Below are 10,375 nucleotides of genomic sequence, written 5' to 3'. Positions count from 1 at the left end.
TATTTGTATAGAAAATTTTGTCAACATTTTGTTTCTCCAGGAAATTTTGACAAAATTTTATTTCTATAGAAGTTGTTGCAAAATTTTACTTCTATAGAAAATTTTTGTCTATAGAAAATTTTGTCAAAATTGTAGAAATTTTTTTCGAAATTTTATTTCCATAGAAAATTTTGTCAAAATTTTATTTCTATAGGAAATTTTGCAAAATTTTATTTCTATAGAAAATTTTGCCAAAATTGTATTTGTATAGAACATTTTGTCAAAATTTTATTTCTATAGAAAATTTTGTACAATTTTATTACTATAGAAAATTTTTGTAAAATTTTATTCCTATAGAAAATTTTTGTAAAATATTATTTCTATAGAAAATTTTGTCAAAACTTTGAAACAATTTTATTTCTATAGAAGTTTGCGAAAAATTATTTCTATAGAAAATTTTGCCAAAATTGTATTTCTATAGAACATTTTGTCAAAATTTTATTTGTATAGAAAATTTTGTCAACATTTTGTTTCTCCAGGAAATTTTGACAAAATTTTATTTCTATAGAAGTTGTTGCAAAATTTTACTTCTATAGAAAATTTTTGTCTATAGAAAATTTTGTCAAAATTGTAGAAAATTTTGTGTAAATTGTAGAAAATTTTGTGAAAATTTTATTTCTATAGAAAATTTTGCCAAAATTGTATTTCTATAGAACATTTTGTCAAAATTTTATTTCTATAGAAAATTGTGTAAAATTTTTGTAAAATTGTATTGCTATAGAAAAGTTTTGTAAAATTTTATTTCTATAGAAAATTTTGTCAAAACTTTATGCTATAAAAATTAATCTTGTCTAAAATTTTGTGAAAATTTTATTTCTGTAAAATATTTTGTAAAAAATGTATTTCTATACAAATTTTGACAAAATTTTATTTCTACAGAAAATTTTGTAAAAATGTTATTTGTATTGAAAATTTTTGCGAAATTTTATTTCTAAAGAAAATTTTGTCGCAATTTTATTTCTATAGATAATTTTTTTAAATTTTATTTCTATTTTTTAAAATTTATTTCTATTCTTATGCAAAATTTTGTTAAAGTTTTATGTCTCCAGAAAATTTTGTCAAAATTGTAGAAATTTTTGTACGAAATTTTATTTCTATAGAAAATTTTGTCAAAATTTTATTTCATAGAATACTTTGTAAAAAATGTATTTCTATAAAAATTTTGACAAAATTTTATTTCTCCAGAAAATTTTGTAAAATTTTTATTTGTATAGAAAATTGTTACGAAATTTTATTTCTATAGAAAATTTTATCAAAATTTTATTTGTAAAATTTTATTTCTATAGAAAATTTTGTCAAAATTGTATTTCTATAGGAAATTTTGACAAAATTTTATTTTTATAGAAGTTGTTGCAAAATTTTACTTTTATATATATATATATATATATATATATATATATATATATATATATATATATATATATATATATATATATATATATATATATATATATATATATATATATATATATATATATATATATATATATATATATATATATATATATATATATATATATATATATATATATATATATATATATATATATATATATATATATATATATATATATATATATATATATATATATATATATATATATATATATATATATATATATATATATATATATATATATATATATATATATATATATATATATATATATATATATATATAGACAAAATATTTTGTCTAAATATTTTATATAGGTTAGGTTAGGTTAGGTTAAAGTGGCAGCCCGATTAAGATTCAGGCTCACTTAGACTATTCAGTTCATTGTGATACCACATTAACTAAAAGTACCTATTACATATGGGCACTTCTAGTTTTAACCGCTGAACCTTCTTGATTATTTTTCTTTGTTGAACCAACCAGATTGTTCCAAAAATATTAGCAGACTGCTTAAGTTAACGTTTTCCAGATCCGCCAGTAATCTGAAGCTATATGCTCCTAAAAGTTGCTTGCGCTTTACACAAAATGCAGGACACTCACACAAGAGGTGTTTAATTGATTCTTTTTCCTCCACATCATGACAGCTCATACAATAGTCATTATACTTCGCGCCAATAGTTTTTGCAAAATCTCCTATCAGGCAGCGACCCGTTATAGCAGATATCAGGAGTGATATCTGACGTCTCGAGAACATTAGCATATCTAGTGTGCGGTTTAAGTTGAAATGGGGCCATATTTGCTTGGTGTCGTTACAACCCTTGCAATTCTCCCATCGAACATTTGCCATCATAACAGCCTTCTCACGCAGCATGAGCTTGCAGGTAGCTAGGGGCATACCAACAAATTCTAGTTCCCCTGGAATATGTAAGGTAGTCCCTAGCCTTGCCAACTCATCCGCTTCGCAGTTCCCCGGTATGTTCCTATGGCCAGGCACCCATATTAGGTGAATATTGTACTGCTCAGCCATCTCATTGAGAGATTTGCGGCAATCGATGGCCGTTTTCGAGTTGAGGAACACAGAGTCCAAGGATTTTATTGCAGGTTGACTGTCTGAGTATATATTAATGCCCACATTTTTTGGAACATTACTTCTCAGCCAATTCGCCACCTCTCTTATTGCTAATATTTCAGCCTGAAAAACACTACAGTGATCAGGTAATCTTTTCGCTATTCGAAGTTCCAGATCTTTAGAATATACTCCGAAACCCACTTGGCCATCCAATTTGGAGCCATCAGTGTAGAAATCTATATATCTTTTATTCCCCGGGGTCCGTGTACACCACGCCTCACTGTTGGGAATTAGAGTCTCAAACTTTTTGTCGAAAAGTGGGCTCGCCAAAGTGTAATCCACTACGTTAGGCACATCTGGCATTATTTTGAGGACCGAACTGTGACCGTAACTTTTTTCCGACCACAGCGATAGCTCGCGCAACCGCACAGCCGTTGTTGCAGCTGACTGTTTGGCCAAAATGTCTAAAGGCAATAGATTCAGTATGACATTAAGGGAGTTTGTTCCTGTCTTGCTGAATGCACCTGAGATACACAAGCACGCCATACGCTGAACTTTGTCTAAACTTGTCGGCTGGTGAAGTGCCGGCCACCAGACTACAACACCATATAGCATTATAGGTCTAACCACTGCCGTGTATAGCCAATGTACAATTTTTGGTTTTAGTCCCCACTTTTTCCCTATTGCCTTTTTGCACGAGTATAAAGCTACCGTTGCTTTCCTCGCCCTTTCTTCAATATTAAGCTTAAAGTTCAGCTTCCTGTCCAAAATAACGCCAAGGTATTTTGCACACTCCCTAAAGGGAATTTCAATACCCCCTAAGGAAATGGGCCTAACCGTGGGAGTTTTGCGATCTTTGCAGTACATGACTATTTCTGTCTTTGCAGGATTTACCCCAAGACCATTATCTTTCGCCCATTTCTCAGTCATCCGGAGGGCTCTCTGTATAATATCTCTAATTGTTGATGGGAATTTTCCCCTGACTGCTATCGCCACATCATCTGCGTATGCCACCACTTGTATCCTTTCTTTTTCTAGGGAAACCAGAAGGTCGTTTATAGCAACATTCCAAAGAAGAGGTGATAGAACTCCTCCTTGAGGAGTGCCTCTGTTCACATACTTTTGTATGTTTGCTTGTCCTAGTGTGGCTGAAATACGTCTCTTCATTAGCAGTTCGTCTAACAGCCTGAGTATACATGGATCAACATTCAGAGTTGTCAGTCCATTTAATATCGAGCTCGGATGGACATTATTGAACGCCCCTTCGATGTCTAGAAACGCCACGATTGTGTATTCTTGGACAGATAGTGAGCTTTCAATAAAGCTGACTAGTTCATGTAGTGCGGTCTCAGTAGACCTGCCCTTCGAGTATGCATGCTGTCGTTTCGAAAACAAACTTGAGTCGATGCTAGTTCTAAGATAAATATCTATCATCCTCTCCAGAGTCTTAAGTAGGAATGAGGATAAGCTGATTGGTCGGAAATCCTTCGCCCTCGAGTGAGAGGCTTTTCCCGCTTTAGGTATGAAAACGACTTTTGTTTCCCTCCACTTTCCTGGGATATATGATAAGTTGATACATCCTTTATATATCACCGACAACCAGGGGATAATTTTGTCAGTTACAGCTTGTAACTCCGCCGGAGTAATTCCATCAGGTCCAGGGGATTTGAATGGTCCAAAGCTATTTAGCGCCCATCTTATTCTAGTTTCCGATACAATTTCCTCGACAGGAAACGACCGCTGAGCAACTGTGGCACCGCCAGTACATGGTTCAACCGTCTGATTTCCAGGAAAATGTGTGTCCAATAGTACCTCCAGCGTCTCCTCACTGGACGTTGTCCAATTGCCCTCCGATGTTTTAATGAAACCTGGAGCGGAGTTGGTGGATGCTAGAACCTTCCGTAGTCTGGAAGCCTCGGACGTATTCTCAATACTGCTGCAGTAAGCATTCCAAGAGTTATGCTGAGCATTTCTCAGTTCTCGCTTGTATCCTCTCAGATTCTTCTTGTAAGCGTCCCAGTCCTCAGGGGCTCTGGTGGACTTTGCCTTGTTAAAGAGCTTCCTGCAGGATTTCCTCATATTACTTAATTCCGTAGACCACCATGGTGGTCGATGTTTCCCCCTTGGCTTTCCTCTAGGGCATGCAGCTTTCAGTGAGATGTTGAAGGCCTTAGTAATCCGCTCCACTGCGTGTTCGATATCTTGCACATTTCTCATATTTGTCTCTGTTATTTCCGGTATCATCATATTGAACGATTCCCTATACCTATTCCAGTCAGCTTTCCTAACATTTGGCGGAAATATGATCTTGGTGATATGAACATCAAATTTGAAACTGATGTAGCGATGATCTGAGAAGCTGTGTTCACTTAAAACCTGCCACTCAGATATCATTTCATTCAGTTCTTGCGAGGCCAAGGTGATGTCCAAAACCTCTTGCCTGTTTTTAGTGACAAAGGTTGGGACATCTCCCTTGTTGCAAACTACCAGATTAGTACGCAAAATAAACTCTATTAGCGACTCTCCCCTTGCATTAGTATCACTACTTCCCCATACACTATGATGTGCATTCGCATCGCATCCCATAATGAGTTTCGTCTTTGTTTTCAGTGACTCCTCCACTAAGGTCTTAACGGCATATGGAGGCATCTCCCTGTCATGTCCCATGTAGACCGAAGATACCCAATATTTGCATTTGGCTATTTCTAAACTTGCAACGGCAGTGTCTGTATTGCACATTGAAGGAAGCAGAAACAAATTGAGCTCGTTTTTAGCAATTATACAGGCTCGATTTACATCATTACCAGTATACTGCAATAGTTTGAACCCCGGAGTACTTAATTCACATATTTTGTTTTTATAAACATATGGTTCTTGAATAAGAACTATATCTATGTCCCCTTTCATCAGGAGAACTTTTAAGGCAGCACATGCAGCCTTACAATGATGAAGATTTATCTGGAGGATCCGTAGGACCATCGAGATTTTCAACAACCGTCACATCAGCCGCTTCAATCGAGTCATCAAGAATGTCCTCTTCAGAGATATCGGTGACTCTCGCAATAACCATAGGTTCAACTTTGGTGAGTTCTGAGGCAGTAGAAGCCTCCTCACGCATACGGTATCTATCCATGTCTTCAAATGTCTTGGTATCCCCCTCGACTTCGCAAGAGGATCCGCTTACTTCTGATTCAGACAGAGGCTTGTCCATTCCTGAATCCTTTAGCTGATCGTTTTTATACACCTTCATTTGGATATAATGAAAGCCATAACATACACGGCCCTGGGACTTTGCTAGATGTGGCAAAGACTGAGTGTTCAATATAAACACTGCATGCCGTCTTGGCCCATCCACTTCATCCAAACGGCCAACCTTCCAATCAGCTGTTGGAAGATCTGGATTGCATTGTTTCAGTCTATTTAAAATAGATTCAGGGTCAGGAGGGTTTGCAGGTATCCACGCATGTGCTCTTGGTCTAGCCGGTATGTCTTTCTTCTCGACTAACTCTAGAGCAGCTCCTTCCCAAACTTCACCAATTAATATCAGAGCAGCTTTAAAACATTCTATAGACCTCTGGTCCTCAAATGCGACTAGCTTAAATCGTCCTTGATACCAACCAGCCTCTTGGTGTCGAGGATCTGGGCCGGGAAACTTTTCCAGCACCTGTGAGTAGACGCCAGACAAAGCATTCTCAATTTCCCCCCATTTTTGCTTTGGAACCATACCGTCCAATGCTCCTTTATTTATGATAGCCATCACAAGGCTGTCTTTAGCAACTGAGGCAAACGATCGTTGATCCCTTTTGGAGGATGGCAGCTCATCCGGTGATCGTTCCCTTTTTCCAGCCTCAAGAATTCCTTGAGCCCATTTTAAGGAATCGCTTTGTTTAGCCGACAACGTGCTTGGGTCGACTGATCCTAATTTCTTTAGGATAAACAAAGCATTTCTGCGTTCTTTGAATCTCTTTCGTGAGGGATTACCTCCTTTTGATGCCGTTACCTTGGAAAAGGTCCGACTTGTCAAATTGTCGCCACCTGTCGACCCGTCTACAGGTCGACTAATTGGGCCTAACTCTTGGTCATTGCCCAAATTTATAACTTCAGTCGATACCCGTCCACTGGGCCCTGAAGTTAGCAACCCAGTGGATGTCTTTGAATTTCTCTGCATGGTGGCCTAATATCCCACCACACTTGAAATTCGTAGTAGGTACTTATTACGATGATTTTATCCGCTATTAAAAAACACGTCCGTTCCGTTCGACGGTTGAAATACAAAAAAAAAAAAAAAAAAAAAAAAAAAAAAAAAAAAAAAAAATATTTTATATAGAAAATTTTGTAAAATTTTTATTTGTATAGAAAATTTTTACGAAATTTTATTTCTATAGAAAATTTTATCAAAATTTTATTTGTATAGAAAATTTTGTCAAAATTTTATTTCTATAGGAGTTGTTGCAAAATTTTACTTCTATAGAAAATTTTTGTCTATAGAAAATTTTGTCAAAATTATATAAAATTTTGTCAAAATTGTAGATTTTTTTTCCGAAATTTTATTTCCATAGAAAATTGTGTCAAAATTTTGAAACAATTTTATTTCTATAGAAGTTTTTGAAAAATTTTATTTCTATAGAGAATTTTTGTCTTTAGAAAAATTTGTCAAAATTTTTGAGAAATTTTATTTCTAAAGAAAATTTTGTTAAAATTTTATTTGAATAGAAAATTTTGTCAAAATTTGATTTCTATAGAAAATTTTGTCAAATTTTATTTGTATAGAACATTTTTTATAGGAAATTTTGTCAAAACTTTATTACTATAAAAATCAATCTTGTCTAAAATTCCGAAGGAATTTGGGTCTAAATCGGATAAGAAATTAAAAAAAAATGTGAAATAATTAAAATTTTACTTTTATTTGGAATATCTTGTATAACTATACCTAAAACGATATATAAATTCCGAAAATATCCATCACATCAATGTATACGAGGCCTTAATCCTAAATTAATACCAGTAGCTGAACGTAAAATCATATTCATTTGAGGCACTACATCTGGTCCCAGATATATATATATATATATATATATATATATATATATATATATATATATATATATATATATATATATATATATATATATATATATATATATATATATATATATATATATATATATATATATATATATATATATATATATATATATATATATATATATATATATATACATATATATATATATATATATATATATATATATATATATATATATATATATATATATATATATATATATATATATATATATATATATATAGACAAAATATTTTGTCTAAATATTTTATATAGAAAATTTTGTAAAATTTTTATTTGTATAGAAAATTTTTACGAAATTTTATTTCTATAGAAAATTTTATCAAAATTTTATTTGTATAGAAAATTTTGTCAAAATTTTATTTCTATAGGAGTTGTTGCAAAATGTTACTTCTATAGAAAATTTTTGTCTATAGAAAATTTTGTCAAAATTATATAAAATTTTGTCAAAATTGTAGATTTTTTTCCGAAATTTTATTTCCATAGAAAATTGTGTCAAAATTTTGAAACAATTTTATTTCTATAGAAGTTTTTGAAAAATTTTATTTCTATAGAGAATTTTTGTCTTTAGAAAAATTTGTCAAAATTTTTGAGAAATTTTATTTCTAAAGAAAATTTTGTTAAAATTTTATTTGAATAGAAAATTTTGTCAAAATTTGATTTCTATAGAAAATTTTGTCAAATTGTCAAAAATTTTTGTCTTTAGAAAATTTTTGTCTATAGAAAATTTTGTCAAAATTGTAGAAATTTTTTTCGAAATTTTATTTCCATAGAAAATTTTGTCAAAATTTTATTTCTATAGGAAATTTTGCAAAATTTTATTTCTATAGAAAATTTTGCCAAAATTGTATTTGTATAGAACATTTTGTCAAAATTTTATTTCTATAGAAAATTTTGTACAATTTTATTACTATAGAAAATTTTTGTAAAATTTTATTCCTATAGAAAATTTTTGTAAAATATTATTTCTATAGAAAATTTTGTCAAAACTTTGAAACAATTTTATTTCTATAGAAGTTTGCGAAAAATTATTTCTATAGAAAATTTTGCCAAAATTGTATTTCTATAGAACATTTTGTCAAAATTTTATTTGTATAGAAAATTTTGTCAACATTTTGTTTCTCCAGGAAATTTTGACAAAATTTTATTTCTATAGAAGTTGTTGCAAAATTTTACTTCTATAGAAAATTTTTGTCTATAGAAAATTTTGTCAAAATTGTAGAAAATTTTGTCAAAATTGTAGAAATTTTTTTCGAAATTTTATTTCCATAGAAAATTTTGTCAAAATTTTATTTCTATAGGAAATTTTGCAAAATTTTATTTCTATAGAAAATTTTGCCAAAATTGTATTTGTATAGAACATTTTGTCAAAATTTTATTTCTATAGAAAATTTTGTACAATTTTATTACTATAGAAAATTTTTGTAAAATTTTATTCCTATAGAAAATTTTTGTAAAATATTATTTCTATAGAAAATTTTGTCAAAACTTTGAAACAATTTTATTTCTATAGAAGTTTGCGAAAAATTATTTCTATAGAAAATTTTGCCAAAATTGTATTTCTATAGAACATTTTGTCAAAATTTTATTTGTATAGAAAATTTTGTCAACATTTTGTTTCTCCAGGAAATTTTGACAAAATTTTATTTCTATAGAAGTTGTTGCAAAATTTTACTTCTATAGAAAATTTTTGTCTATAGAAAATTTTGTCAAAATTGTAGAAAATTTTGTGTAAATTGTAGAAAATTTTGTGAAAATTTTATTTCTATAGAAAATTTTGCCAAAATTGTATTTCTATAGAACATTTTGTCAAAATTTTATTTCTATAGAAAATTGTGTAAAATTTTTGTAAAATTGTATTGCTATAGAAAAGTTTTGTAAAATTTTATTTCTATAGAAAATTTTGTCAAAACTTTATGCTATAAAAATTAATCTTGTCTAAAATTTTGTGAAAATTTTATTTCTGTAAAATATTTTGTAAAAAATGTATTTCTATACAAATTTTGACAAAATTTTATTTCTACAGAAAATTTTGTAAAAATGTTATTTGTATTGAAAATTTTTGCGAAATTTTATTTCTAAAGAAAATTTTGTCGCAATTTTATTTCTATAGATAATTTTTTTAAATTTTATTTCTATTTTTTAAAATTTATTTCTATTCTTATGCAAAATTTTGTTAAAGTTTTATGTCTCCAGAAAATTTTGTCAAAATTGTAGAAATTTTTGTACGAAATTTTATTTCTATAGAAAATTTTGTCAAAATTTTATTTCATAGAATACTTTGTAAAAAATGTATTTCTATAAAAATTTTGACAAAATTTTATTTCTCCAGAAAATTTTGTAAAATTTTTATTTGTATAGAAAATTGTTACGAAATTTTATTTCTATAGAAAATTTTATCAAAATTTTATTTGTAAAATTTTATTTCTATAGAAAATTTTGTCAAAATTGTATTTCTATAGGAAATTTTGACAAAATTTTATTTTTATAGAAGTTGTTGCAAAATTTTACTTTTTTATATATATATATATATATATATATATATATATATATATATATATATATATATATATATATATATATATATATATATATATATATATATATATATATATATATATATATATATATATATATATATATATATATATATATATATATTATATATATATATATAGACAAAATATTTTGTCTAAATATTTTATATAGAAAATTTTGTAAAATTTTTATTTGTATAGAAAATTTTTACGAAATTTTATTTCTATAGAAAATTTTATCAAAATTT

Source organism: Haematobia irritans, chromosome 3, assembly GCF_050003625.1.
Source record: "Haematobia irritans isolate KBUSLIRL chromosome 3, ASM5000362v1, whole genome shotgun sequence".
NCBI lineage: Eukaryota > Metazoa > Arthropoda > Insecta > Diptera > Muscidae > Haematobia > Haematobia irritans.
Note: the sequence above shows the minus strand (reverse complement) of the source record.